Source organism: Pseudophryne corroboree, chromosome 6, assembly GCF_028390025.1.
Source record: "Pseudophryne corroboree isolate aPseCor3 chromosome 6, aPseCor3.hap2, whole genome shotgun sequence".
Classification (NCBI taxonomy): domain Eukaryota; kingdom Metazoa; phylum Chordata; class Amphibia; order Anura; family Myobatrachidae; genus Pseudophryne; species Pseudophryne corroboree.
The window spans coordinates 160979592-161005843 of record NC_086449.1 but is presented as its reverse complement, the minus strand read 5'-3'; the positions used below and the strand labels follow the sequence as shown (position 1 = coordinate 161005843).

The 26252-nt window shown below is 45.4% G+C and overlaps 1 long non-coding RNA gene across 1 annotated transcript; it reads right to left on the bottom strand.

Annotated features, from left to right (window-relative positions):
- Positions 1-11813: 11813 nt before the first annotated feature.
- On the bottom strand, positions 11814-13797 carry LOC134935088 (uncharacterized). The gene is made up of 3 exons (XR_010179896.1): positions 13734-13797; positions 13446-13658; positions 11814-12828 (listed from the first exon to the last, which is right to left on the bottom strand). It is a non-coding gene; the product is annotated as an uncharacterized LOC134935088 (long non-coding RNA).
- Positions 13798-26252: the final 12455 nt, after the last annotated feature.

Below are 26252 nucleotides of genomic sequence, written 5' to 3'. Positions count from 1 at the left end.
CCTTTGGATGATGGTGCCCTAGATGTGGTGAAGCGGCAATTTGAGGAAGGTGGTAGTCGCTTCCCACATGTTATTGGGGTTGTGGATGGCACACATGTAGCTATTGTGCCACCAAGACATAATGAAGAAATTTATAGAAACAGGAAACTGTTTCATTCTCTGAATGTAATGGTTGTTTGTGGGCCATCCCTCCAGATCCTTTCCCTGAATGCCAAGTTTCCTGGAAACTCACATGATGCCTATGTCATTAGACAATCAGGGATATGGCAGAGATTAAGATCAAGTCCACGGCAAGACATGTGGTTATTGGGTGAGTCTTTAAACATATTTTTTGGCAAAATTTAAAAAACAAAATAATATTCTCATTCTAATTTTATTTTCTCATCAAACAGGAGACCGTGGATATCCTTGCACCCCCTGGCTCGTGACTCCTTACCGTAAGCCCAGGCCAGGACCACAGACGGCATTTAACTCCGCGCTTACTGCCACTAGACAGCTGGTGGAGCGCACAATTGGGGTCCTTAAAGGACGTTTTCGTGTGCTCCACCGCACTGGTGGCGACATCATGTATTCGCCGGAGATGGCAAGTAAAATAGTGGTCCTGTGCGCTATACTCCATAACATCGCGGTAAGGAGTCGCGTTGAGCTTCCTCACACAGTGGAATTGCCAGATGAGGAGCCAGGGGTTGGCCGGAGATTTGGTGGTGGGAGAGTTTCCCGGAGGGGAAGCAAAGTAAGGGCAAGCATTGTGCAAGAATATTTCAGGTATAGTGTATTTTGTTATGTTTTTGGAAAGTACTAAAAAACACTGTATGCTTATGGTCATTTTGCTCAGATGTAATTTAGGTTGCTATTGTAAGGTCATTGTGTAATTGTTAGGATGTGTGTGAATATCTTATTATGTTTTTAAAATTTAATAAAAAACATGTTAAGCTTACAATGTTTTTTCTTTGAATATAATAATGTGACGTTGCAAAATAGTGTCCTTTTTTTAATTTAATTAATCCTGTTTTTTTTACATTAAACCCCAACATATGTTACTAAATGTTGGGCACTTTGTGACTGTGCAGCTGATTTATCACACAAAATGTGGTGAGTACACAGAGTTTTGTGTTAATTTTATACAAAGTGTGTGTGTGTGTGTGTGTGTGTGTGTGTGTGTGTGTGTGTGTGTGTGTGTGTGTGTGTGTGTGTGTGTGTGTTGGGGGTTTTGTGAGAATAGTTTAGACTTTTAACATGCTCTTCCGCAACTGCGTATTTCCGCTCTAGCGAACTATACACTCTGCTCTTCACAGCATTGCAGACATCAATAAAGTTTATTTTAATGACAGCATAGATTTTAGACCAATCACATGCTAACACACACTATAAATATATGCCCAAATAAGGAAAACGCCATTGCCATGATGAGTGCAGCACCCTTCACACGGCGGGAACTCAGCGTGCTAGTGGCGGTGATGGACCGACGCGTAGGCCGCGAAGGGCGATTTATCCCAAATAGGGTTAAACGCGAGGCCTATGCGGAGGTCCGCCGCCTGTTACGGAGCCGCCTCCGCTGCCGCAGGAGCATAATACAATTAGAGAGGCGCTGGAGCGACCTGCAGAGGCGCACGCCAGACCTCCTAGCGGAGCTCCGCCAACAGATCAGGAACCTACGTGTCCGCAGTAAGTAACATTTCGTGCCCTAACGGGTTTTACGCATAACCTTTGCATACTTTCGTTAAGTGTGAGTGCAAAAATTTGCCCAAATAAAATTTGCATGAGTGTGTGTAGGTAGGTTATGCAGTGATGCATACCTCCCAATATGACCTTTTGCAAGAGGAACACAATACTCTGCTTATGGATTTGTAACTTAATTGTTATTCTCAAGTTTTCTATGCACAAGTGATGGCAATCATACATTAAGAGTGAAGTGACGGAGCAGAACATTCTGTCCCTCCTGGAGAGACTCATGTTGGGAGGTATGGTACTGACTGTATGTTGTTGTGCATAATTACTACACAGGCAGAAAACTGAACAAAATAACCTGCTCAGTGGTTTTTGTTTTTTACAAAATGTGTGGGGTTTTTTTAAACTGGGGATGTTGTTTATAATTAAAAATGTGAATATAGTTTTTTATGGATAGAAGGTATTTAATAAAGTTTAGTTAGAATAGGTTTGTTTGTTTGTTTGTTTGTTTGTTTGTTAAGGCCAACATCACCATAAAATATATTTTACTAACTTAGTAATGTTAACCCTGTCTCTTTAACATGGTACAGAACAGAGTAATAGGAATATGCTGTGGTTCAAAATGATTATGCTTTTTGATAAATTTAACATATGTCATTATAGGGCGAGCACAAGGGCAAGGTGCTGGTGCTGGGAGGCAACCCCAGCAACATTCCCCATCACCATCCCCTTCACGATCACCCTCACCCTCTCCTGCCCAATCCCCCTCTCCGGCCCAATCCCCCTCTCCGGCCCAATCCCCCTCTCCTGCCCAATCCCCATCTCCTGCCCAATCCACCTCTCCTGCCCAAGCCCACTCTCTTTCCCAATCCCCCTCACCAGCCCACGCACACTCTCTTTCACAATCCCCCTCTCCACGCCACACCACCTCTCCTGGCCAATCCCCCTCTCCTGCCACCTCTGCCTCTCCTGCCCAATCCCCCTCTCCTGCCACCTCAGCCTCTCCTGCACAAACCCCCTCTCCAGCCCACACCCCCTCTCCAGCCCAAGCCCAATCTTTGGATAAATTCCCCTCTCTGCCCCCCTCACCCGCTGTGTCCCAAAAAAACACACCCCCACCCTCACCCTATCATTCCCAAACCCACTCTGAAACTACCTCCCCCTTCCATCCTGTCACACAGAATTTTTGGGTTTGATTTTGATACTACACTCCTGCGCCAAATGAATAAGCAGCCTGGATCTAGTGGTAAATAGTGCCACCCACACTAAAAAGTATATAGAAAAGAATAGGTTACCACACCAATACACGGGCGCTTCACAGAGTTTTTGATCTGATACTCTCACACAGAATCTAGTGTCGTGTCTACCTAGACAAAAAATACATGCATAGTGTATTATTGTTATAAATATACAATCGAGATTTTCTGGCGTGAACTCGTACCGAATGGATTGGTCTACATATAGTAGACAAAATCACTGTGTCAAAGTCCAGACGTCAGATCATAACCAGAGATCCTCCCTCTCCAATCAACATCAGATAAGGTCTCCCTCCACATGGACTCAGGATAATTTCATATGAAAATAAAAGAGGATCCAATGGTGCAATACCATAAAAACAATTTAATACAGAAGAATAAAAATGGTACAGGTGGACTCTCACCAATTTTGTTGGTCTAACAAGTAGACAAATGAGCATTCAAAACATACAGGCGTCCCCAGAAAGTCAAGATGCCAGCAAGGGAGTCCTCCACGTGTACCCAGGATACCGTTCACCAACGCGTTTCGATAACAGCTTGTTATCTTCCTCAAGGTGTAATGGTATCCATAATTTCCGGGTTTTTATACCCCTCCCATAAAACATTAAAAAATCCTATTTCCAGACATGGATCATCCTGATAGCTAAACTCTCCCATCACATCATACTGATAAGCCATTCCAGATAGTCCGTTCCATAACATCATTGCGCCGCTCTTTCCCGCTCAGGTCAATTTTTTAGACCTTAGCATCTATGTAGAAGAAGGCACCCTTAAGACGAGGAACTATATCAAACCCACTGATTCCCGGTCATATATCAACAGGGCAAGCTGTCATCATCACAATTGGCTAGATAGCATTCCAACGGGCCAATTCAAAAGATTGAAGAGGAACTGCTCTGACCAACAAACCTTTCTTACCCAAGCATCAAGTATGATAGGATGTTTTGAAGAATCAGGCTATGATAAATCCACATTTATCATAGCCTGACTTTCTGGGGACGCCTGTATGTTTTGAATGCTCATTTGTCTACTTGTTAGACCAACAAAATTGGTGAGAGTCCACCTGTACCATTTTTATTCTTCTGTATTAAATTGTTTTTATGGTATTGCACCATTGGATCCTCTTTTATTTTCATATGAAATTATCCTGAGTCCATGTGGAGGGAGACCTTATCTGATGTTGATTGGAGAGGGAGGATCTCTGGTTATGATCTGACGTCTGGACTTTGACACAGTGATTTTGTCTACTATATGTAGACCAATCCATTCGGTACGAGTTCACGCCAGAAAATCTCGATTGTATATTTATAACAATAATACACTATGCATGTATTTTTTGTCTAGGTAGACACGACACTAGATTCTGTGTGAGAGTATCAGATCAAAAACTCTGTGAAGCGCCCGTGTATTGGTGTGGTAACCTATTCTTTTCTACATCCTGTCACACAATTTGACCCTCCTTCCCCCATCCTGCCTCCTTCCCCCATCCTGCACCCATCCCCCATCCAGCCAACCTCACCCCTCCAGCCTCCATCCCCCAGCCAGCACCTATCCCCCATCCAGCCTCCATCACCAAGCCAGCCTACATGTGACACCGAATGGGCAGCAGAGGCACCAGAGGCAGTAGAGGGTGGTGGACAAGTGGCTGAGGAAAGTAAGTTCGGACACATTCCTTTGTTAAAATTAAGAAATATACAACAAACAATCTTAAAAAAAAAATGTTGTACAGTGGCCAATCTTTTCTCTAGGTTAAATGCTTGTCTTCTTCATCATGTTATGGATGATGCATTCACATTTGTGTGTGGGACATTATATGTACAGTGTGTACATCTGGTTGATAATGACTATGTCGACAGGTTTGCATGCACAACACGGTTTGGATATTAAACATTATATGCAACACATTTAGAGCAGAGTGTTATTTTTTGTGTGTTTTAACTTTAACAATTGAGCTTTGGTGTTGCAATATTTTAATTCAAAAGTCGCAGGAGTCACTTTGTTATCCAGCATAAGGACACAATGATTTGTGTTGTGTAAGTTACAATCACAAAATGCAATTATTATAAAATTAAAAGAAAAAAAAAACATAATTTTGTAAGGCAACCTTTCAGGGATTGTGGGCATGCTCGGATATGTTGTCCTTCTGAAGATGTTGATATGCATTGTGATGATGCAGGTCAAAACAGCACAAAAAACAAGTCCGCTTCACTACAGATGTGAATGAAGACCAGTATGGGGTTACATGTACTAATTTGGGGGGGTGATACAAGATTGGATGTTTACCATAGCAACCAAAACAAAACAAAGTTACAGTTATTTCCAACCTTCTAGAAGAGAAGTTGAATGTTATTGGTTGCTATGGACAACATCACAACCTAAATATTACTCCCAGCTTAGTAAATGTACATCATGGTGTGTTAGAATTTAACACATTTTAATTTTGCTATGACAAACATTGCTGAGTATGATTGTGTGTTGGTATGCTACTGTTTTGTCTTTTATACATCCATGATGTTTATTATTTTATATGGAAGTGTGCATTGTGGAATTGTGAAGTAATAGGTAATGTGAGTTATGTTTAAAATTGAATTTTTACTCTGCATTTCAGATGTTGCCGTTGGAGATCCCAGAAGAGCGTCAGTCATCATTGAGCGCATGAAGGCCCATTTGGAGGGCATGCTATGTGAACTAGAAAATTTTAAAAAAATTATATAAAAATTTTTTAAAAAAGTTAATTTAAGTTTTGAAATGTTAAAAAAATGTTTAAAAAATAAAATAAATTTTCGCCATTATGCGATTATTATGTTTTTAATGCTAAAAAATTAAAACATATTGCAAAGGAAAAATTGGTTACCTAACAACAACAACAACAAAAATACAAAAATACTTTAAACATTAGTCTTATTTATTACATACAAATTAGGTTACTTAGGTTATATTGTAAAAAAACAAATGTAAACACATACATTCACACAATAAACAAACACACAAAATTATGCTATTTACATTTATGTCAGGCACAGTTTACACATCTCTTGCACTTGCTTTAAAAAAAAACATGGTAATGTCCAATTAGGCCAACAAAGTGTTCTTGAGGTATTCTTTGCAGACTTAATTGGTCATGCACACAATCAATCAGTACACTAATTGGTTTTTAAATTGAGAGACGCTTGTTGAGTTTGACTTGCAAGGTGTCATCTTAATTATTGGCAAAAAACATTGCTGTGCGTTTGTTTGCTAAAGCCTTAGCACATTTAAGAGGAATGTGTAAATCTAAGATGACATCGTATTTTTGCGAGGAAGTTTGTGCGTATACGTTGGATTCGCATTACTGCGTTGTAATATGGCATACGCCTACCTTGTGTAATACTGCGTACGAAATAGCAGAAATACGTTGGGGGCGGACGTTCGCAATTTTGCAACATTATCGCAGAATTGCAAATATGTTGTGCGAACGAAACACATAGCGACCAACTCGGAATGACCCCCAATGCACACAGAACACACTCACGCTGCCACACTTCCAAGCATAATATACACACACACTGTCACACTCTCATGCATAATAAACACACTGGGATAAATTTACTAAGATGGGAGTTCTATTTAAGATGGCATCAGATTCCAGGTATTATCTTCTAGAAGGTGGTAGAACAACTTTGTGGTTACAAGTTTAGGGGTCTACTCATGTAAAAGCTGCTCCCAACGTTAGACTGGAGTTGGATATATACCTACTATACCGAGTATTCCTGGGGATCTCCCACTGGGTACTAATTCAGCCCTATACTGAATTGCTTTTAAAATCAGACGGAATTGGGCATATACAATATGGTATGATAGGTAACGTTGAAAGCAGATTCATCTATTTAGTCTATTCTACAACTAGAGCTAATCCAGGTGCCAAGTTATACATCGGTCTGCATCTAGACTTGTGAATGCATTAGTGATATACACGTTAAAAACTATACCTGCCTTTGGATAAAGACGCCCTGCTGTGCGTTGAAACGCATTAAGGATACAGGACATTCTAACAATTCTCCCCCGACAGAACTTCATTCCACACCCAGCATATCCAGAGGGCTACAATCTTGCATTAACAGCCAGATACCTGGAACGTTTTTGTCCCTGCCGACACCAGTGCAGCACATGGGGAGATATTCAGTGCTCGGACGGAGACTGCTCTCCATCTCTACACCTGATCCAGCTGTAAACTGACGGAGCTGACTACTTCCATCACAGCGCTCCCTGCACGGGTTACAGCGCGACTCACAACAAGGAGATCACCACGGCTATACCTTGATACAGGGTGCCCAGTACAGGTGATCATCATCTGCCTCCGCTGCCGGACCGAGGCTACACCACTGGGGCGCTCATTGCCGAACGCGCAGCACTCCCTGCACGGAAGCGCAGCGCCAACTTCAAACATCAAGACCTTCACGGGTTTTCTCCTTACCCCAGCAACGCACCCTGGGTGCCCACTCATCGCCTCCGCTGCCAGACCGGATAAATTACTTGGGCGGTTGATATCACATTCATCCAACTACTCCGTATACATACGGTATACCTCAGTCCCGCTATTTAGCGAGGGTCCAGACACCCTGTTGTGGCATACTGGAATGTTAGGAGACAAGAGATATTGGAAAGTTCCAAAAGCATTTAAATCTTATCAGTGAGTGGGGGAGTTTTATGGCCCCAACACCAGTTACTTGCAGACCCTGCCACATGTAGGGGGTTAGGACAGGAAGTGTAGGGGGATTTTAGAAGAAGGAACAAAGCACAGGACAGTGCAGTGTGAGCTGAGGACTGAGGATGGAAGGCACAGGCTAAGTGTCCAGGAGAAACGCAGGCTGGGGACTGTGGAACAAGAATGGCACTCCACAGTCCTTGGCATGATGGAAAGAAGAGCAGCGTGTGGGTGTTGCTATGAAGAGAGGGAGAGCCAGCAGCTTCAGTGAGAGATGGAGAGTGCAGTGTGAGAGCCACAGTATGCAGAGTACAGTGGAAGGAACCAGGAACAAAGGACCTTCAGGGGTACCCAAGAAGCAGGACGGGAGGTGTGAGTCTGTGGGATAGGACGAGCTGGGTGAGTGGTAGGAACTACGTTTGGCGGAAGGCCCCCAGTAACGTGTACATGAGATCCCGTTTAGATGGAGCCCCTAGCGAATGGGGGAGAGCACACTAAAATGAATTTCAGTTTGCGAAAGCCGCACTACTGATTCCCAGAGACTGCGCTGGTATGTACTGTACTGTAATGATGTCACATCACTGTAAATGCTGTTATTGCCCGTGAAGCAAATGAAAGGAGATGTAACTTGATGTAACCCATATGAATATTGCGCTGGAGAGGAGAACAAGGAGTTAAATGTTACTGTCGTGATAACCCTGTCTGAACTGTGAATAAACTGCTTGCTTATGTGATGACATGGCCTGGCGTGACAATGCTTTTTAAAATAACTGATGGACAGGCCCCTCCCTGGCTATCACACTGTTACACATAAGTTTCTGCTTCAAATTATGACAGTCTAAGGTGCCTCATACGGAGTGCTGTCATCATTGGGGGTAATTCCAAGTCGATCGCAGCAGGATTTTTGATAGCAATTGGGCAAAACCATGTGCACTGCAGGGGAGGCAGATATAACATTTGCAGAGAGAGTTATATTTGGGTGGGTTATTTTGTTTCTGTGCAGGGTAAATACTGGCTGCTTTATTTTTACACTGCAAATTAGATTGCAGATTGAACACACCCCACCCAAATCTAACTCTCTCTGCACATGTTATATCTGCCCCCCCTGCAGTGCACATGGTTTTGCCCAATTGCTATCAAAAATCCTGCTGCGATCAACTTGGAATTACCCCCATTGTTTGGCACCTAAGGATTCTCCATGTACATGTGAGTGACTTTCATATAACTTTTATTTTACATAACATCTAGCGCTGGAGTGCACACCTGTGTGATTAGATCATATTAATATATACTATACAGCAGTTATGGCCATCAGTGTATAATGTTACAACCATTTATCTTATATCAGTATAGCCAGTATTGATCTAGTGAGCATCTATCAGGCTTCTAACTGTGGTGTGGATTTTATATTTATTTTATATTGTTTACTCCCGGGAGTTTGTGTTACTAGTGTATACTACACTATATTATCTCTTTTTTATCAATAATAAACAAAAATATTAACATGTCTAATTGTTTTCTGTACTTTTAAGCGCCACCTGGAATATTTATTTGTGTATACACGTTAAAAACTAATATCGTTTTGTGATATCACGCGTGGGCTCCGGAGGGTTAAATGTTCTATCCAGACCTTTTCGCTGATTATTACCCCATTTCAGGCAATTAATTGTTCTAAAATTATTTCCTGCGCTAACCACCTTGCCAGTTTTATTGTACCTTGTGTGTCATCAGGAGAATTTATTTTAAATAATGAAGTAAAAGTTATGTTTTAATAATTACAATTATCATATTATTATTTGTTACTACACCTGGGTATTTGTTATGCACACCAGTGCCTGCAGGAATGTACTGGTGTCTGAACTGTTATGCACACCAGTGCCTGCAGGAATGTACTGGTGTTTGAACTGTTATGCACACCAGTGCCTGCAGGAATGTACTGGTGTCTGAACGGATAGGGATGCAAAACAAATGAACTCACAGACAGACTGGGGAATATGACATTACGTACACAGAAGGTGATAGGGTAACAAAATAAACACAAAGTGAACAGAGAAGCCCAGAGGCTAAGAAACTGGGTGTCTCCCTAGTATTAGTAATGCTCAGATGGAAAAAGCAAGATGTTGTGTTTTAATACGTAGAGAACCCGAAATGCTGTTGCTAAGGGCAACAGCAAAACCCTAAAGGGTTACCAACGGATGTGGCAGTAAACTCCTTGGTCAGAGATGGAATGATAGACACAAGGAGAGTCTCCACAATCCTAATCCTCACTTGCAGTGCACAGGTTCAACTTACTGCCACTAAACTGACACCTGAACACCTTGCACAGTGAGACAGGATTTAGGCAGGCAAATCTGAGAATACAGCCGCAAACTTGCTAAGTTCACAGAGTAGTAAAAGAACCCCAGCAGGTTAAACGACTGACTCCAGTCTTACTGCTAGGTCTGGATTGGTAGAGTGTAGTACCAAATCCCCAGGCCTATTTGCAGTAAGCAACAACAAATACAAAGCTACACAGTACTGGCTAACTTTCAGGAACTGACTAACCAACAAAGGGGTAAATTTACTAAGCTCCCGATTTTGACCGAGATGCCGTTTTTTCATCAAAGTGTCATCTCGGTAATTTACTAAGCAATAATCACGGCAGTGATGAGGGCATTCGTAATTTTTTGCAAGTCCAACAAAAAAATTACGAATGAATACACCATCGGTCAAATTACGCCTGTTTAGATATGAATCTCGGTCATTTACTAACCATTCGTAATTGTAATTGCTGCCGCAAAAATGCATTCGCGGCCGCGAAAAATTACAATTCGTAATTTTTTCCTAAAAAAAAACGCGCCAGCCTTTGAAAACCGCGTTTACATGTGTACTCAATTATCCATTACTCACACCTGAATGTTTGGCCCTATAAAAGTGTTTCAGGCACATTCTGAACTTCTCTCACTCTGAAATGGCGGCTGTGGTGTGTGGCAATGGTTTTTTGTTTGCTGTGGGATACCTTAGACTGCTCCATGAGGCTTCCAGGAATCAGGCCCAGGTAAGTGAACATGGTCAACAGGTTGTCCAGGTACCGCGGAGGCTGCGCCAGCCTCGTTTTTTTAGAGGGCGTTTAAACTTAAATGCATTGTCCGATGATAGGGTCATACAGATGTTCCGCCTAAATAGAAACAACATTTTCCACCTGTATGACCTTGTCAAACTGGGCATAGACCCTGAGACAGCACGCTCTCGCTCTGTCTCAGGCCTACACAAACTCCTGGCTGTGTTACACTTTATGGCTACTGGGAGCTTCCAGGCTGTGGCAGGCGACGTCATTGGTATCTCACAGCCCACCTTTTCAAGATATTTGATGCAGGTGAGTCTAAAAACACATATGCGGATATGGCTAAGTGTTGCTTCTGGAAGTTGAAACACCACAGTATTGTAGAGAATACCTAACATGACACTCACCTTAGCTTCTTTAATGTCCACTCAGGTTTTGGATGTGTTGGAGCCACACATTAAAGCCTCAATCTGCTTCCCTACCGAGGAGTCGGAGTGGAGTGCTGTCAGGGTAGCTTTCTATGAGCTTGCTGGCATGCCCAATGTGCTGGGGGCCATAGATTGCACACACGTTCAGCTGAGATCACCTAAGGGCCGCCAATATATATATACTAATAGGCATCTGGCTCAATCAACTAATGTCCAGGTGGTCTGTGATGCAAACTTAAAAATTATGAGTGTTGTTGCAGGTTACCCTGGTGCCTGCCATGACTCCTTCATCCTCAGGCAGTCATCGCTCTTCGATAAATTTGAGGAGGGACAAATGCCTGATGGCTGGCTGTTGGGTATGTTGAAAATGTTTTGTGTGTATGTCTTTTAACCACAAACTAGAGTTTGGATGAGGTGAAAGAATAATCTAACATATGTACTAATGTTGACTATATATGTTTTTTAGGTGATGGGGGTTACGGCTGCTACTCTTGGCTCCTTACTCCATTGTCCCAACCTGATTCTCCTGCTGAACACAGTTACAATCATGCACATAAGGCTACGCGGAATGTGATAGAAAGATGTTTTGGTGTGCTGAAGTCACGGTTTCGGTGTCTGGATAAATCTGCCGGCCTTTTGTTGTATAGTCCCTCAAAGGTGACTAGAATTGTGTTCTGCTGCTGTTTTCTCCATAATCTGTGTTTAAGTCAACATCTGGCACATGATGAGGGAGAAAGCAGTCAGCAAGCAGAGGAGTTAGAAACATCTGGTGACAGTGTGAGTACAAATGTAGGGAGGCAGGTACGGCAAGAAGTGATCCAGCGATATTTTTCAGGTCAGTTTTATTAGGCTGTAATTATCCTTGACTCAACACTTTGCACTACTTTCTATTGTGTGTTTTGTTCATTACTGTTTGTTGGTTATAGTGGTGTGTACATTGTGCTTAGTTTATGCTTAAAATCCATTTTCAGTCATTACCCATGAAAAACATACATACATACAGAGCAGCTTCGACAATGTTGTAGACGGACACAGGAAGTTGTGTGTTTGACAAATAATTTTTTTTTTTTTTTCAAATAACATTGTTGTTATTTTTTTCGCTTGTGTGTGCTGGCTCACTGGCACGTGCTCTTGAGGAACGCCGAACAGGGGAGGTTACTGGCGTTTGGATAGGGGTCGTGGTCCCCGAGCTGGAGCTTACTTGCTGAGCTCCCATCAGAGAAATATTGCTGCTCAAATGATTTAGGCTTGCAATCAGCTGAGTGTTAGTAGCAGTGTGGCTGGCTACAATCCTGGATAAGGACTCATTCACCACTTGATTGTGTTGAATGAGCTGAACGAGTGCCTGCTGATGTCGCTGTTGCTCATCTATGATGCGGGATAAATGTGCAAGCATTTGGCTGTTGTCAGCCCTAATTTGCTCCATTGAGGTAGCCATTCGCCCTACTTGTACTATCAGTCTGCCCGAGTTGCGACTAATACGCGGTAGATGATGGGGCAGACTGGCAAGGTGTTGTGTATGTGCGGTCAGGCTGGCATTGCTTTGGGCCTGTTGGCTTGTCCAACTGGCCCAAAAATCATCAGGAATTTGGCTTGGTGGCGGAGCTTGTGCCAGTTGTGGACTGATGGATGCTTGGGGGATATCCTGCAACTGTATTGGCTGGCTTGGGTCAACAGCTGTAAGTTGCAGTGTGATGGTTGGCTGTTGTTCTTGGCCCTGCTGGTCCACGTCGGCCATCAAGCTGTGCTCTGTATGGGGTGGGCAACATGCAATGTTTATTTTTTTTAAATTTTATTCAAGGCTAATGCTACACATTACTACATTCATAATACTCCATTTTTGAATTATTAACACTTGAGTTTAATAACTTTTAATTTTTTAAAGCTATTTAAAAATATATACCAACACAGGCGCAAACATAGACAGATTTGCATAATCCTCACCTAACTAACTCCCCTCCACACCATTACACTGTTAGATTCCCTCCCCTGACCACGATATAGACTACTTACCTGTATAGTCCAGAGGAGCCGAGCAAGTAAGCCATCTACATACTGGACAGGGGCGATGTGTGAACACTATAATGTTGTGGTTTGTTTTCTAAATATTTAATTGTATTCATATTTTAGAATAATGTGCACGTGTGTGTGCTTAATTTGGAAACAAATCTGAACTTTTCTTACAAAGATGTTGTCGAGAACATCCACTAAGACCTTATATAATTTTTTAAAACCACCTTTAGCAATTGAAGACGGAACAACACATTGCTTGTTCTTGAAAACATGTAAACTCCAAACCAACTAACAACATATTAACTGTACTGTGTATATTATTGCTTATGTGTTTAATTTCTGATTTTACTCACCAGATAACTGAGGTGATCGGGGCTCATCACTCTGAGAACTCGCCAATAGTGCCAGTGGTGGCTGGGGTGACACTGCCGAAAGTCTTCGCCTGGGTGGGGATGATGGAGCCGCAGAATCCGAGCCAAGACGCCGTGTCTTACTTGGCCTCCTGGGTAAGTGGCCCAAGCCCTGTTATGGGCGCCTTACAGGAGGTCGGCTTCCAGAAGCAGAACCTAGGTGCCCAAAAATTTTTTAATATTTTGTACTTCTATGTGTTTTCAGAATATGTGACTACAGTGAAGACTTACCTGCAATCCCAGCCTCATCCTGACTTGTCTGAGGCCTGTCTGGGCGGCTGGTCTGTGTGACTGTTGAAAAAGTTAGCCAAACATTGGCCCTCATTCCGAGTTGTTCGCTCGTTCTTTTTCATCGCATCGCAGTGAAAATCCGCTTAGTACGCATGCGCAATGTTCGCACTGCGACTGCGCCAAGTAACTTTACTATGAAGAAAGTATTTTTACTCACGGCTTTTTCTTCGCTCCGGCGATCGTAATGTGATTGACAGGAAATGGGTGTTACTGGGCGGAAACACGGCGTTTCAGGGGCGTGTGGCTGAAAACGCTACCGTTTCCGGAAAAAACGCAGGAGTGGCCGGGGAAACGGTGGGAGTGCCTGGGCGAACGCTGGGTGTGTTTGTGACGTCAACCAGGAACGACAAGCACTGAACTGATCGCACAGGCAGAGTAAGTCTGGAGCTACTCTGAAACTGCTAAGTAGTTAGTAATCGCAATATTGCGAATACATCGGTCGCAATTTTAAGAAGCTAAGATTCACTCCCAGTAGGCGGCGGCTTAGCGTGTGTAACTCTGCTAAATTCGCCTTGCGACCGATCAACTCGGAATGAGGGCCATTATTACCATGCTTTTGGTAAAAAGAACCACTGCAAAGCATTATTGTACTGTAACCATCTATTAGGTATTGTTTAAACCAAAATCTTTAACCTTAAGAGCTTCTAGCTTCATGATTTTGAGTTGAAGATCAAAATGTACATGATGTGGCACACAATAAATATGTTACATTTTTGATTTTTGACTCAGATATTGCAGAGATTGACTACTTGCAAATGTTTTTAAAATGTAATGTTTAAAAAATTGCCCCGATTTTCTGTTAGTTTTACAAAAATACAATTTTTTAAAAATAAAACAACACACATGTTCAAGCATTATCGCCAAAAAAAAAAAAAAAAAAACTTTAATTTACAAAAAACACTGCACATGTTTTGGCACTAAATTAAATAGAACAAATAGCCTAGGCAAGGTGAAAAAAGCACATTCTAAACACAAACACACCTTAAGGGAGCATAGGCCTGCAATATGTTTTTTTTTAAAAAATGCATCCTTTACCCTTTAAAAATGACATTATCTACATTTTACGGACATTTTAAAAACAAGATAACAAATCAAACTTACCATCCTGCGTGGGTCGGTCCGAATCCCGGACATGAGTAGCAGACACCACTTCGGCAGGAATCAATGCCCGCACAGGCTCCTCCCAGTCCCGATAGCTTACACGGAAAGGTGGCCCACCTCCGGTTTTCCGTGCCGATTTGGCCTCTTTGGCCATCTTGGCCTTGACACGCCGCTTAATATCATAAAATCGCTTGCGGCACGTGTCCTCAGTCCGCCTCACCACACCCTCACTATTCACAGCAAGTATTACTTGACCCCACAGGACAGACTTCCTGCGGGAGGACACCTTGGCAGCATCCTGACCAAACAATTGGCGATGGTGCTTCATCAGCTCACGCACCAAAGCCATGTTTTCAGCATAGCTGAACTTTATATTCCTGCCAGTCTTGGTAGTGGTGCGTGGCTGCGGAGCCACAACACCATCACTATCACTGGAAAATACAGCAACAGGCACCCCCTCCTCCTCCTCCTCACTAACCTCCTCCCTCTCACTACCCCCCTCCACCTCACTACCAGCCTCCACCTCACTACCAGCCTCCACCTCACTACCAGCCTCCACCTCACTAACCTCCGCCACCACACTGACCTCTGAGTCGGACATGACAAACAACAAAAAACACTGAAAAATCAAAACACAAAACACACTCCTCCACTACTCCTACTACACACCACACAGCCAACACACACGCTCACTCACTCACTCACAAACAATGACAAAAGACTGTAAAAAAAAAACAAAGACAAAAAAATTGACAAACTGTGAAAAAACAATACTACAAAGATCACAAGACTACTAACACACACAGTACAGCACTCAACAATCACCAAACTCCTCTCCAAATCCACCAAAAACTCCACCAAACTCACCAACTCCAAATACACCTTCCTCTCTCCTCTCCACTAGCTAAACCCACGAGGTGCGGAGTGTTTGGGGCGTTTTTATAGTAATATGCACAGACACTCCTCCTTCACGAATACAACCAATCACGGCCGCGTGACGTAAACGAAACTTAGGAGTAAAAACGCGGCAGCAAATTCCAAATCACTGCCGTAACAGACTTGTGACGCAGTCGTAAAAAAACCACAACAACGCGGCCGCGAAATAGCAAACGCGGCCGCAATCTACAGCAGAAAAGCACGAATGACATCGACATCGGAAGATACGGAAAATACGAATACGACAGCTTAGTAAATTAGTCGTAATCAATTCAAAAAGTTGCAATTTTGCACTGTCGATGTCAGTCGTGATTGAACTTGGACATGATTTAGAAAAATACGAATGTTAGTAAATTTACCCCAAAGATTCAGCAGCATCTGCTTAACCTGAGAAGAGGCCTTATATAGCAGGTGCTGTCCACGCCCCACTCAGACCTCACAGACTGTGAGCACAAAAACCAGCACCGGATCCCCTGCCGTGCACAGAGCCTGTAACCACTGCACAGCAAAAGACCCGAACCGGAGTATCAGCTGCGCTCAGGTTACTCTGCTAGCACTTGTCTCCCGGTTGCCTTGATGACGTGGCAGCACAGGGCAGGAGACCCTAACAGTACCCCCCCTCTGACGAGGGGTCAAAGAACCCCTACCACCGGGTTTATCGGGGAACTGCGAGAAGAAAGAGCGTATCAGTCTGGGGGCATGAAGATCACAACTGCGCACCCACGACCGCTCCTCCGGGCCATACCCCTTCCAGTGCACCAAAAATGACAGCCGACCCCGAACCATCTTGGAGTCAAGAATCCTTTCAACAACAAACTCCCTCTGGCCACGTATCAGAAGAGGGGAAGGTCTTCCACTGGAAGAAGGATTACTAATCGCCCGTTTTAAAAGGGAACAATGAAATGTTTTATTGATACCCAAAGAACGGGGCAGATCTAACTGAAATGCCACCGGATTGATAACCCTGGTGATCTTATAAGGGCCGATGAACCGGGGGCCTAACTTATGAGATGGCTGTCTCAACTTCAAATTCTTGGTAGACAACCAGACGAAGTCTCCTAATTTGAAGCTGCAGGGTCTTTTCCGCTTATCAAAAACCCTTTTGGTCACTAATGACACAGACACAAGGGCTTTCTTCACTTTCCGCCAAATACCTCTATGGACCGAAACCACAGAGGAACCACCAGGCGTGGAGTCCAGGGGGTCAAAAGAATTGGCCTTAGGATGATGCCCATACACACAAAGGAAGGGAGAGATCCCTGTAGCAGAGTGAGCCGCGTTGTTATAGGCAAACTCCGCCATGGACAGATGAGCAACCCAGTCAGTCTGACACTTGGAGACATAACACCTGAGGAACTGCTCCAAGGACTGGTTCACCCTTTCAGTCTGCCCATTAGACTGCGGATGGTAGCCTGACGACAAGCTGACAGAAATCTGGAGATCGGAACAAAATGCCCTCCAGAATTTGGCCACAAACTGGGATCCGCGGTCAGAGACCACATCAAGTGGCAACCCGTGGAGACGCACAACATGCAGCATAAATAATTCAGACAGGCGTCTGGCCGATGGCAGCCCAACCAGTGGAACGAAGTGCGCCATCTTCGAAAACCTGTCAACGACAACCCAGATGGCTGTCATCCCCGAGGATTTGGGCAAGTCCACCACAAAATCCATTGAAATGTGGGTCCATGGCTTAGATGGGATAGAGAGTGGATGTAATGGGCCAACAGGAACCCCTCTAGGAGTCTTATTTCGGGCACAGATGTCACATGCCCGAACCCACTGATCCACATCCTTAGCCACCGAGGGCCACCACACCGCCCTAGATAGCAACTCCCGAGTTCTGGCAATACCCGGGTGACCTGCCGACTTCTTGGCATGGAATTCCAGGAACACTCGCTGTCTTAACCTAGGAGGCACAAAAAAAAGACCTACCGGAAGGTCTGGAGGAGCCTGCTCCTGTGCTCTAAGGACTAATGACAAGAGGTCCTGGGTAATGCCCACTTTAATACATGATGGGGACACAATGGGCAACGGCTCCTCGGTGGTCTCCTGGATTGGAGCAAAACTCAGCGAGAGCGCATCAGCCGTGATGTTTTTTGACCCAGGGCGATATGTTATCAAAAAATTAAAGCGAGCAAAAAACAAAGCCCATCGTGCCTGCCTGGCATTGAGCCGCTTCGCTGACTCTAAATATGCCAGATTGTTATGGTCGGTGAGAATTGAGACCACAAACTTAGCCCCCTCAAGCCAGTGTCTCCACTCCTCGAGTGCATCCTTAATAGCCAACAATTCCCGGTTACCCACGTCATAATTCATCTCGGCAGGCGAAAATTTACGGGAAAAGTAAGCACAGGGATGAAGGCGATTATCAGACACTCCCATCTGAGAGAGCATTGCCCCAATACCCATCTCAGAGGCATCCACCTCCACCACAAAAGGACGCTCTGGATCTGGGTGTCGCAGCACCTTGGCCGAGACAAATGCCCTTTTGAGACGGGCAAAAGCCGCTTTAGCCTCACAAGACCAGTGAGCAACATCCGCCCCTTTCTTAGTGAGTGCCACCAAGGGCGCCACTATAGACGAAAATCCATCGATAAATCGTCTATAAAAATTCGCAAAGCCCAGGAAACGCTGAAGCGCCTTCAAACTAGTGGGCTGCACCCAATCCAGGACTGCCTGTACCTTGGAACCCTCCATTTGGAAACCTTCTGGGGAGATAATATATCCTAGAAATGCGATTTGCTGAACTTCAAATTCGCACTTCTCCAGCTTCGCCCCAAGCCGGTGGTCTCTGAGTTTCTGGAGGACTAAGCGTACATGCTTCCAATGTTCCTCCAGGGAATGGGAGAAGATTAGGATGTCATCTAAGTATACAACTAAGAATCTATCCAAATATTCCCTGAGTACATCATTCATGAAATCCTGGAAGACTGCCGGGGCATTACAGAGCCCAAAAGGCATCACCAAATATTCATAATGCCCTGAGTGGGTATTAAAGGCAGTCTTCCATTCATCCCCCTTTCTTATTCGGATTAGATTGTACGCACCGCGTAGGTCAATCTTAGAAAAAATGGTGGCAGTACGAAGCTGGTCAAACAAGACCGAAATGAGAGGCAGTGGGTATGAGTTTTTAATCGTGATACGGTTCAATTCCCTGAAGTCGATGCAGGGTCGCAACGAACCGTCCTTTTTACCCACGAAGAAGAACCCCGACCCAACTGGAGACTGTGAAGGTCTGATAAATCCCTTAGCCAAGTTCTCCTGAATGTATTCTGCCATAGCCTGAGTCTCAGGACGTGACAGGGAGTACAACCTGCTCTTGGGAAGCTTAGCATTTGGCAACAAATCAATGGCACAGTCATAGGGGCGATGGGGAGGTAGTACCTCTGCAACTTTTTTGGAGAACACGTCCGCAAAATCTGCATAACACCCTGGCAATCCTGGCAAACTTAGCTGCGAGAGCCTGACTGGAAGGCTCAAGCAACTCCTGAAACAATCAGTACCCCAACTAAGAATCTCCCCAGCGACCCAGTCAAATTGAGGATTGTGGGCCCTTAACCAGGGTAACCCCAACACCAATGGGGCAAAAGTACAGACAGTCACATAAAAGGACAATTTTTCAGAGTGTGTGGCTCCAATAAACAAAGAAATCTGGCTAGTGCAAGAGGTAATTTTACCTTGGGATAATGGTTCCCCGTTTAACCCACAAATCTCAATTTCCGATGACAAGGGTACTAAGGGAACAGAGTGTTTCAGGGCGAATTGGCGGTCCATAAAAACCCCGTCGGCCCCACTGTCCACAAAGGCCTCAGTCTTGACAGTTTGACCGAGGATCTTCAAGGTCACCGGAATGATAAAAGTCTTCTTGGGAAATTCTGACTTCTGGCCTGACAGGATATTTCCCATCACCCTCAGGCCCTGAAGTTTTCCGGCTTTTCTGGGCATGATACTACCACATGACCTTTATTCCCACAGTACAAACACAACCCCTGCTGTCTCCTCCGCGTCTTCTCACGCGAGGAGAGGCGGGTAGCCCCAATCTGCATAGGCTCCTCGGAAAATTCCTTAGAGCCTGAGGTTCCCTTGGGAAAGAAGGAAACCTCGGTCTCCCTTTCAAGCCTACGCTCTCTCAGCCGTCTATCCACCCGGATGGATAACTGCATGAACTGATCCAAGCTATCAGGCAAGGGATATTGTACCAGTTGGTCTTTTATCTGGTTAGAAAGACCTCTTCGGTACTGGTGTCTCAGGGCTGGGTCATTCCACTGGGTATCATGGGCCAACCTCCGAAACTCCGTACAGTAAACCTCAACTGGCCTTCGACCTTGCTTAAGGATCGAAATCTTAGCCTCGGCTGAGGCCGTCTTGTCAGGGTCATCATACAACATGCCCAGGGCCGTAAAAAAAACATCAACACTTTTAAGCGACGGACAGTCAGGCTGCAACCCATATGCCCAGACCTGTGGGTCTCCTTGTAGCAAGGAAATCACTATGCCCACCCGCTGAATCTCCGACCCAGAAGACTGAGGCCTAAGCCGGAAGTATAGCTTGCAGCTCTCCTTGAAACAAAAGAACTGCGAGCGATCTCCAGAAAAACGATCCGGGAGATTTACTTTCGGCTCCTTAACCCCTGAAGGTGCTGCTGCTGCGGGAGCTCCGTGCGGCCTGGGAGGTGTGCATTTTAATGGACAAATCATTAAATTGTCGAGTCAGGACCTGCACCTGATCGACCACCTGTTGCAACGTATTTTGAGTGGTATGCTCCATATTCCCACAAAATTTCAACAGGAGTATTTGGCTGCTGAATATGTTATGCACACCAGTGCCTGCAGGAATGTACTGGTGTCTGAACTGTTATGCACACCAGTGCCTGCAGGAATGTACTGGTGTTTGAACTGTTATGCACACCAGTGCCTGCAGGAATGTACTGGTGTCTGAACGGATAGGGATGCAAAACAAATGAACTCATTACGTACACAGAAGGTGATAGGGTAACAAAATAAACACAAAGTGAACAGAGAAGCCCAGAGGCTAAGAAACTGGGTGTCTCCCTAGTATTAGTAATGCTCAGATGGAAAAAGCAAGATGTTGTGTTTTAATACGTAGAGAACCAGAAATGCTGTTGCTAAGGGCAACAGCAAAACCCTAAAGGGTTACCAACGGATGTGGCAGTAAACTCCTTGGTCAGAGATGGAATGATAGACACAAGGAGAGTCTCCACAATCCTAATCCTCACTTGCAGTGCACAGGTTCAGCTTACTGCCACTAAACTGACACCTGAACACCTTGCACAGTGAGACAGGATTTAGGCAGGCAAATCTGAGAATACAGCCGCAAACTTGCTAAGTTCACAGAGTAGCAAAAGAACCCCAGCAAGTTAAACGACTGACTCCAGTCTTACTGCTAGGTCTGGATTGGCAGAGTGTAGTACCAAATCCCCAGGCCTATTTGCAGTAAGCAACAACAAATACAAAGCTACACAGTACTGGCTAACTTTCAGGAACTGACTAACCAACAAAGATTCAGCAGCATCTGCTTAACCTGAGAAGAGGCCTTATATAGCAGGTGCTGTCCACGCCCCACTCAGACCTCACAGACTGTGAGCACAAAAACCAGCACCGGATCCCCTGCCGTGCACAGAGCCTGTAACCACTGCACAGCAAAAGACCCGAACCGGAGTATCAGCTGCGCTCAGGTTACTCTGCTAGCACTTGTCTCCCGGTTGCCTTGACGACGTGGCAGCACAGGGCAGGAGACCCTAACAGTATTTCATAAAATGTTGGTTCATACTAATTAACCTGAAAAATTATTCATAACCAGTGCGGAATCAATTCCACTTTTTCAATTGAATTCCCCCATAAGTGTTGAAAGCTATTTAGGTATTCTTTAGTGTACTAGAGTCATAGGCGTGCGCACGGGGTGTGCCTGGTGTGCACAGGCACACCCTAATGTAGAGAGCCATACCTGCCAGTGGTGCAAGTGTGCAGGGGTACCACCCACCCAGGGCCGGCGCTTCCATTAGGCAGCTTTAGGCAGCTGCCTATGGGCGCCGGGACCTGAAGGGCGGCCCGCTGAGGCTGCCTGGGGGAAATATGAAGTAAACGACTGGCAGACACCCGGTGATGGCAGTAACTGATCTCTGAGATCGGTTCGTCTACTAACACTCACATGCTGCAGTCTGTGCGCCCGCCCAGATCTTTTCTAATTTGCCAGAGGGGACATCAGTGGGTCAGCGTGCATAGGTCAGGTGATCCCCTCATGTGCTTCATTCACTGTGACCTGATGCCGCCGCCCCTTTCCCAGTACTTGGTGCTCCTTCGCTCCTGTTCTGAGGGCAGGCTGGACAGCCACTTCCACCGGGACCCCCCTGCATGATGACCGAGCTGATGGATCCCAGGCAGCAGGGGCACCATATGGTGAGTGTGGCTGGGGACACCGGGCATTTCTGCAGCTGGAGCCTGGCCTGGTGGGGGCACTGCTAAGGCTCTGTAGTGCCTGCGTGCTTTCTATGTGTGTAGGGCCGGATTGTAGGACAGACAGGCAGTCATCCAGAGGCCCCCAGAACGTGACATATATTACTCGGCCGGTGGGACCATTCTACCTGGCCAGCTCCTGGCAGCAGGGGAATGCATTGCCGCGATTCTGTTAGGGTCTCCTGCCCTGTGCTGCCACGTCGTCATGGCAACCGGGAGACAAGTGCTAGTGGAGTAACCTGAGCGCAGCTGATACTCCGGTTCGGGTCTTTTGCTGTGCAGTGGTTATAGGCTCTGTGCACGGCAGGGGATCCGGTGCTGGTTTTTGTGCTCACAGTCTGTGAGGTCTGAGTGGGGCGTGGACAGCACCTGCTTTATAAGGCCTCTTTTCAGGGTAAGCAGATGCTGCTGAATCTTTGTTGGTTAGTCAGTTCATGAACGTTAGCCAGTACTGTGTAGCTTTGTATTTGTTTGTTGCTTACTGCAAATAGGCCTGGGAATTTGGTATTACACTCTGCCAATCCAGACCTAGCAGTAAGACTGGAGTCAGTCGTTTAGCTTGCTGGGGTTCTGTTACTACTCTGTGAACTTAGCAAGTTTGCGGCTGTATTCTAAGACTTGCCTGTCTAATCCTGTCTCACTGTGCTAGGTGTCAGGGGTCAGTTTAGTGGCAGTAAGCTAAAACCTGTGCACTGCAAGTGAGAATTTGGATTGTGGAGATTCTCCTTGTGTCTATCTTTCCATCTCTGACCAAGGAGTTTACTGCCACACCCGTTGGTAACCCTTTAGGGTTTTGCTGTTGCCCTTAGCAACAGCATTTTGGGTACTCTACGTATTAAAACACAACATCTTGCTTTTTCCATCTTAGCAGTTCTAATACAAGGGAGATACCCAGTTCCTTAGCCTCTGGGCTTCTCTGTTCACTTTGTGTGTATTTTGTTACCCTATCACCTTCTGTGTACGTTATGTCATATCCCCCAGTTTGTCTGTGAGTCCATCTGTTTTGCATAACAGTTCAAACACCAGTACATTCCTGCAGACACTGGAGTGCATAACAGTTCTGACACCAGTACTTTCCTGCTGGCACTGGTGTGCATAACATATTCAGCAGCCTAATACTCCTGTTGAAATTTTGTGGGAATATGGAGCATACCCCTCAAAATACGTTGCAACAGGTGGTCGATCAGGTGCAGGTCCTGACTCGACAATTTAATGATTTGTCCATTAAAATGCACACCTCCCAGGCTGCTGGCGGAGCTCCCGCAGCAGCAGCACCTGCAGGGGTTAAGGAGCCGAAAGTAAATCTCCCGGATCGTTTTTCTGGAGATCGCTCGCAGTTCTTTTGTTTCAAGGAGAGCTGCAAGCTATACTTCCGGCTTAGGCCTCAGTCTTCTGGGTCGGAGATTCAGCGGGTGGGCATAGTGATTTCCTTGCTACAAGGAGACCCACAGGTCTGGGCATATGGGTTGCAGCCTGACTGTCCGTCGCTTAAAAGTGTTGATGCTTTTTTTACGGCACTGGGCATGTTGTATGATGACCCTGACAAGACGGCCTCAGCCGAGGCTCAGATTTCGATCCTTAAGCAAGGGCGCAGGCCAGTTGAGGTTTACTGTACGGAGTTTCGGAGGTTGGCCCATGATACCCAGTGGAATGACCAAGCCCTGAGACACCAGTACCGAAGAGGTCTTTCTAACCAGATAAAGGACCAACTGGTACAATATCCCTTGCCTGATAGCTTGGATCAGCTCATGCAGTTATCCATCCGGGTGGATAGACGGCTGAGAGAGCGTAGGCTTGAAAGGGAGACTGAGATTTCCTTCCTTCCCAAGGGAACCTCAGACTCTGAGGAATTTTCTGAGGAGCCTATGCAGATTGGGGCTACCCGCCTCTCCTCGCGTGAGAAGACGCGGAGGAGACAGCAGGGGTTGTGTTTGTACTGTGGGAATAAAGGTCATGTGGTAGTATCATGCCCAGAAAAGCCGGAAAACTTCAGGGCCTGAGGGTGATGGGAAATATCCTGTCAGGCCAGAAGTCAGAATTTCCCAAGAAGACTTTTATCATTCCGGTGACCTTGAAGATCCTCGGTCAAACTGTCAAGACTGAGGCCTTTGTGGACAGTGGGGCCGACGGGGTTTTTATGGACCGCCAATTCGCCCTGAAACACTCTGTTCCCTTAGTACCCTTGGCATCGGAAATTGAGATTTGTGGGTTAAACGGGGAACCATTATCCCAAGGTAAAATTACCTCTTGCACTAGCCAGATTTCTTTGTTTATTGGAGCCACACACTCTGAAAAATTGTCCTTTTATGTGACTGTCTGTACTTTTGCCCCATTGGTGTTGGGGTTACCCTGGTTAAGGGCCCACAATCCTCAATTTGACTGGGTCTCTGGGGAGATTCTTAGTTGGGGTACTGATTGTTTCAGGAGTTGCTTGAGCCTTCCAGTCAGGCTCTCGCAGCTAAGTTTGCCAGGATTGCCAGGGTGTTATGCAGATTTTGCGGACGTGTTCTCCAAAAAAGTTGCAGAGGTACTACCTCCCCATCGCCCCTATGACTGTGCCATTGATTTGTTGCCAAATGCTAAGCTTCCCAAGAGCAGGTTGTACTCCCTGTCACGTCCTGAGACTCAGGCTATGGCAGAGTACATTCAGGAGAACTTGGCTAAGGGATTTATCAGACCTTCACAGTCTCCAGTTGGGTCGGGGTTCTTCTTCGTGGGTAAAAAGGACGGTTTGTTGCGACCCTGCATCGACTTCAGGGAATTGAACCGTATCACGATTAAAAACTCATACCCACTGCCTCTCATTTCGGTCTTGTTTGACCAGCTTCGTACTGCCACCATTTTTTCTAAGATTGACCTACGCGGTGCGTACAATCTAATCCGAATAAGAGAGGGGGATGAATGGAAGACTGCCTTTAATACCCACTCAGGGCATTATGAATATTTGGTGATGCCTTTTGGGCTCTGTAATGCCCCGGCAGTCTTCCAGGATTTCATGAATGATGTGCTCAGGGAATATTTGGATAGATTCTTAGTTGTATACTTAGATGACATCCTAATCTTCTCCCATTCCCTGGAGGAACATCGGAAGCATGTACGCTTAGTCCTCCAGAAACTCAGAGACCACCGGCTTGGGGCAAAGCTGGAGAAGTGCGAATTTGAAGTTCAGCAAATCGCATTTCTAGGATATATTATCTCCCCAGAAGGTTTCCAAATGGAGGGTTCCAAGGTACAGGCAGTCCTGGATTGGGTGCAGCCCACTAGTTTGAAGGCGCTTCAGCGTTTCCTGGGCTTTGCGAATTTTTATAGACGATTTATCGCTGGATTTTCTTCTATAGTGGCGCCCTTGGTGGTACTCACTAAGAAAGGGGCGGATGTTGCTCACTGGTCTTGTGAGGCTAAAGCGGCTTTTGCCCGTCTCAAAAGGGCATTTGTTTCGGCCAAGGTGCTGCGACACCCAGATCCAGAGCGTCCTTTTGTGGTGGAGGTGGATGCCTCTGAGATGGGTATTGGGGCAGTGCTTTCTCAGATGGGAGTGTCTGATAATCGCCTTCATCCCTGTGCTTACTTTTCCCGTAAATTTTCACCTGCCGAGATGAATTATGACGTGGGTAACCGGGAATTGTTGGCTATTAAGGATGCACTCGAGGAGTGGAGACACTGGCTTGAGGGGGCTAAGTTTGTGGTCTCAATTCTCACTGACCATAAGAATCTGGCATATTTAGAGTCAGCGAAGCGTCTCAATGCCAGGCAGGCACGATGGGCTTTGTTTTTTGCTCGCTTTAATTTTTTGATAACATATCGCCCTGGGTCAAAAAACATCAAGGCTGATGCGCTCTCGCGGAGTTTTGCTCCAATCCAGGAGACCACCGAGGAGCCGTTGCCCATTGTTTCCCCATCTTGTATTAAAGTGGGCATTACCCAGGACCTCTTATCATTAGTCCTT